The sequence below is a fragment of the Crinia signifera genome, chromosome 2 (assembly GCF_055691185.1).
Source record: "Crinia signifera chromosome 2, ASM5569118v1, whole genome shotgun sequence".
NCBI classification, from domain to species: Eukaryota; Metazoa; Chordata; class Amphibia; order Anura; family Myobatrachidae; genus Crinia; species Crinia signifera.
The window spans coordinates 221,784,371-221,789,659 of NC_139218.1; positions in this window are offsets into that span (position 1 = coordinate 221,784,371).

Below are 5,289 nucleotides of genomic sequence, written 5' to 3' on the forward strand. Positions count from 1 at the left end.
ACCCCACTACTACAGGATATGCCTGTCCTCTTATCATATGCATAGAACAATGTGACACGCGTGCTGTACCGACATACATATAATATACTTAAAAGATGGAAATAAGAAGGAAATGTAATTTTGTGAGTCATATTGCTTCTTACTGGAAATCAAGTACCTAATAAATATTCACTGAGTAAGTCTATTGGAGTCTATATTCTGGAGAGAAAATGAATGATCCATTTTATATTGTTTGCCTCTAATTTATTGGAACAATAAAGGAGCTCATTCATTTAATGAGTTGGGATCGTTTAGTCGACCATATATAGGTCCATACACACCATAGCTGCCTACCCTCCTGCATTCTGCAGGAGACTCCCTGAAATGAGAGCAATCTCCCTCTTTTCCTCATTAGTATAGAAATCTCCCTCATTTTACCTAGACCACATTACACTGCTATTTTTTGGGGGAAAAAAGGACTGAAAGATAGATACATTTACATTGAATCATCTACACCATTTCCCAGCACTTAGTAAGTATAGTAGTATCTCTTACTAACTGCTTTGGGGCTCATCTACATTTAGCTATACTGTAAGTCATTTTACAAAATTCCTCTCAGATGTAGCAGTAAACACCCACGCTTCTGGGTGCAAAATTCACTATCTTTTTTCACAATCTCTCCATATACATGCCCTTTGGGTGGAGCTTGGTACACCCCTTCAATGGGACGCTATGCAAAATTCTACTACCAACCATAATCTCCCTGAAACTAGTTTTCAATAGTAGGCAAGTATGATACACACTGGGTGACTATGCCCAGCGTGTATGGACAGCGATAACCGCTGTCATCGCTGCGGGGAAAGCCGCTCAGTGCATACACACTGAGCGGCTTTCCCCATGCCCGGCGCCGACGGAGGGGGGGAAGACGGCGTTGCATTGCGGAGTACTATGCAAAGCCGTCCTGAAAGCTGCTCATCTGCTGGTATAACCAACGGCTTTCCCGGCAATGTTGCGGGGGAGCGCAGCAGCACTCACCGCTCATCGCCGGCACATACACACTGGGCGGCTTTGAGCTGAAAGCCGCTCAAACCTGCTGCTTTGAGCGACTTTCAGCTCAAAGTCACCCAGTGTGTATGGGCCTTTACTCATACTTACCCACTTTCTGTCTGCCTTTTCTGGGGTTTGCGGGAGCCAGGCGGTTTTGTGGGAGGGTTGCCCCTCTTTCTGGGGGGCCGGGAGGGGGACCTGATTTCCGGGACCCTCCCGGCCATTCCGGGGGGGGGGGGGGGGAGGCATCCCTGTAACTAGGTTGACATGCATTGGGTCGACACCACCTAGTGGTGTCGCTTCGCTCGCAATGCTTCGGGCACACTATTTTATTCTCCCACCACGCCCTAGTGGATGGTAGGGTATGAAATACCGTCTGTCGGCACATGTCGGCTCAAAAAAAAAACCAGTGAAAAAATCCATGTCGACCTTTTGACTGTCGACCTAGCCCATGTCGAACTAGTGGTGTCGACCCAATGCTTGTTGACCTACTTACTGTAGACCTTATGACCATATCCCCATTTAATAGGTGGAATGCAGCATTCATCGCAAGCAGCTTGCCGCCTGTCTACGACTGCATACTGGCATTTAGGAACACATATGCATGAAGAATTAGGCAAAGGTTGCCACTTACGGTAAGAGACATCATTTGCAATGATGTCTCTTCCAGGTTTTGGCAACTGCGCATATGTCCAGTGATGTACTCACCACCGGGGATGCTGGGAGGGATCCAAGAAGTCTGCCATTGAAGCACATAGGCTTCTATGGGCAATGCTGATTTGAAATGTGCATTTCCCACCACAGGGGGGGGGGGGGGCACCTGGATACGTGCCCCCCCTGTGATTATTTTTGTAGCTGAGGACCATGGCTTTCCAACGAGCCCAGCCCCGTGTCTCTAGCCCCCTGGGAACCGGAGATATCTTCTGGCAAAGCTGTAACGTTTTCTCCCCCAGGATAATATGGGACCCGTTAATTCAGACCCACACCGGGTTCCGACGGCTGCCAGTTCCTCCCCTGGCATCACAGATTGTGGTTGATCTTATTCAAATCCAAATCACTGGGTCTTCAATATGATACCAGGCTGGTCCATATCGGTCAATCGGTTCCAGAGATATTGCGGATAAACTTTTTTTTTTTTAATGTAATTTCATGGCTGTTCATGTTCTTTGAGGGCAGATTACTCTGGAACCAAACGTTTCAGTTTCACTGGACCAAAATCATTCAAAGCCCACTCAAAAGTTCTTCAGTATGATACTTGTCTCATGTAAATGAGTCAGTTGGTTCCGAAGATATAACAGGTTAAATGAGATAACTGGTTAAAGGGGGGAGGGGTGGTTTTCTCTCCCCCTCACACCAGAAAATGCAGGGACTAGGCTGGTGTAAAAGGGGCCAACCTGGGAATTCTGGTGTGAAAGGGGTATTATTTCGGTACTTGTGTACTAGCACGGCGCCCACGATAATTAGTCGCCCGATTTTTGATCGCATTGCATGCCATACACCCGATGGCATGCAATGTGATTTTGCCCCATATACGATGTTAAATTGCATAAGCACCCTACAATGTTAAATGCACCCCCACACCACCCCCCAAGTATAAACGTGAACACGAAGCGTGGCGAGCGCAGCGAGCCTGCGAGGGGTGGCGGTACACGTCCTACAACCTTTTCATACCCCCACTATCCACGTCGGCGTGGAGTTGATTTTATAAAGTGTGGCGAGCGCAGCGAGCCACCGTGCCCGAAGCGTAATGAGCGCAGCGTGCCCCGCGAGGGGACGTATATACCTGTGAAGTTCTGCGCTGCGCTTGCCACACTTTCTAAAATCAACTCCACGCCGACGTGGATAGTGGGGGTATGAAAAGGTCGTAGGACGCGTACCGCCGCCCCTTGCGGGCTCGCTGCGCTCGCCACGCTTCGGGTTCACGTTTATACTTGGGGGGTGGCATGGGGGTGCATTTAACATTGTAAGCACCCATTAGGGTGCTTATACAAGTTATAATCGCATCCCATCGCATTGTATGGCATTGTATGCCATATACAATGCCATACAATTTTAAAATTGTATGACATTGTGGAACATCGCGCGATATCGCATCACATCGCAAGCGATATGGTCTGCGATATGATGGGCGCCCTGATAGTACACAAGTACCATTATTTCAAATAGCCGGGCCACTGTCAGTGGCTATCACTTCTGCCTGGCGGCGGCTGTCGCCCATTCACCGCGAGCATGTATTCCCCCTTGGCAATGAGCATGTAATCCCACATGGCAACGAGCATGGAACCTCTGGCAATGAGCATGGAGCCCTTGGCAATGAGCATGTAGATAAGCAGCACTTATGTAGCATTTTTAATAGGCATTATGGTGTTTGGCATAATACATAATGGCGTGTAACTTAACGTGTAATGGACATTATGGTATAAATGTTTAATGCGCGCCTTTGGCAGACAATGTCCCTGTTTATGAAGCGTATTGTGAATTTTGGCTTAATCTGTGTGGCATTATGTGAATTCTGGCTCAATCCATGTGGCATTATTTGAATGTTGGCTCAATCCATGTGGCATTATGTGAATTTTGGCTCATTCCATTTGGCATCATGTGTAAGGGGAAAGTATAATAGGGTCTAGTATTTTGTTGCATAATGTGTAGAAGTTGTATATGGTGTGGTACACTACACTCAAGGACACGCCCCCTGTTGAGTGGCCACACCCCGTTTTCCGGAGCGTGCCTTCAACTACATCCTTCACTTTTGTCGCCATAGTGGGCCTGCATACTTTAAATGCCAGGGCCTATTTTTTATTCCATTCCCACGCTCTCTCTGCCGCTCTCTTAGCATGTACACTGGCACCACTAACACCGCCCCTCCCCTACCCAAAGCCTCTTTTATCATGGTGCCCCCCCTGTCATTTTATCCTGGAATGCGGGAGCCTTGCCCACCTTCCCGGGAAGCCAGGAGGAGGACACAATTTTCGTGAGACTCCCGGCCATTCCGGGAGGGTAGGCAAGTATGTGTAAAAGTAAAGTGATCACATTACAAAATCTCCAACATGACCACTTCCTTCAGTTACAAAATGCTCTGCACTTCCCTCTTAATTCAGGATTTCCGTCACCTGTGTTGAAAAGCATTTCATATCAGCTAACTAATACCCCTTTCCCACTGCAGCTCTAAAACGGCAATTTGCTCTTTTTTTAGCCCTTTTAAACGGGTAGAGCTGCAGTGGGAAAGCTTCAGGTTGCTTTAACCGTTTAACAAATACTGGTATTTGTTAAACGGGTAAAAAGCAGTGTTTTACTCGTTTAAGACCCATTTTTTTGGGTAGTGGGAAAGGGTCTTAAACGGTATCCCACATTGGTCTCCCCTCTCCCCTAGTACCGGTCCTGCCCCCTCCCCTGGTATCTTGCAGCTGGTACCCCCCCTCCCCTGGTACCTTGCAGGTACCCCCGCTATCTCGTCCCCTGGTACCTGGCAGCAATCCTGGGGATCCGGGCAACGCAGTCTGTGCTGAGGCAGAGGAAGCAGATCCATTAGGAGAGTGTGATATTATCGGCGGGGTCCCTGCTGCAAATGGGAACTAGCGGGCCGCTCATTGATATGCACGCCCGCTGCCTACCTCGCTCCCAGATACCAGGTGCTGCCCGCTTCTTGGTATATTACTTGTTAATTACCTTGTACCTTTCACAACTGGTGCAATGTGAAAGGTACAAAAACGGTAATTAACCAGTAATATACTGTTTACAACATGCAGTGTGAATGGGGTTAAACTTGCTTTGACCCGGTTAAAGAAACATTTAAAAAAAAACAGGTCAGAGCAGGTTTGGCAGTAAGAAAGCAGCATAATTTAACACTGGGGAGTCAGTGATGACATTCACAGATTTTGGGCGGGAAGCACTATCCTCCGCCGTCAGTTACCGCCCCTCTCTGCCGGCTACCGCAACGATACTAATCGCATATGCTTTAAAATATGCAATTAGTATAGCAACGGGCAGCTCTTGTGATAAGAGATGCCCATTGCAAAGCAGCCGGTGGAGGGTGAGCAAGTCCCCAGCGTCTCCCCCTCTCTATCTTACACGGCTGCTGACTGCTGCGGGGTGGACTCCGCCTCCTCCTCCCTGCACGTGGAAGAGGATGTACAGTGCAGTGCAGGGTGGAGGAGGTCACCGCATTTTGCATTAGAGCATCCCGCCCTAAGATGGAAATACAAGAACAGGGCCTTTTGTACCTGTTTGAAAGGGTCATGTTGGAGGGTCTAGCATTAGTGATCA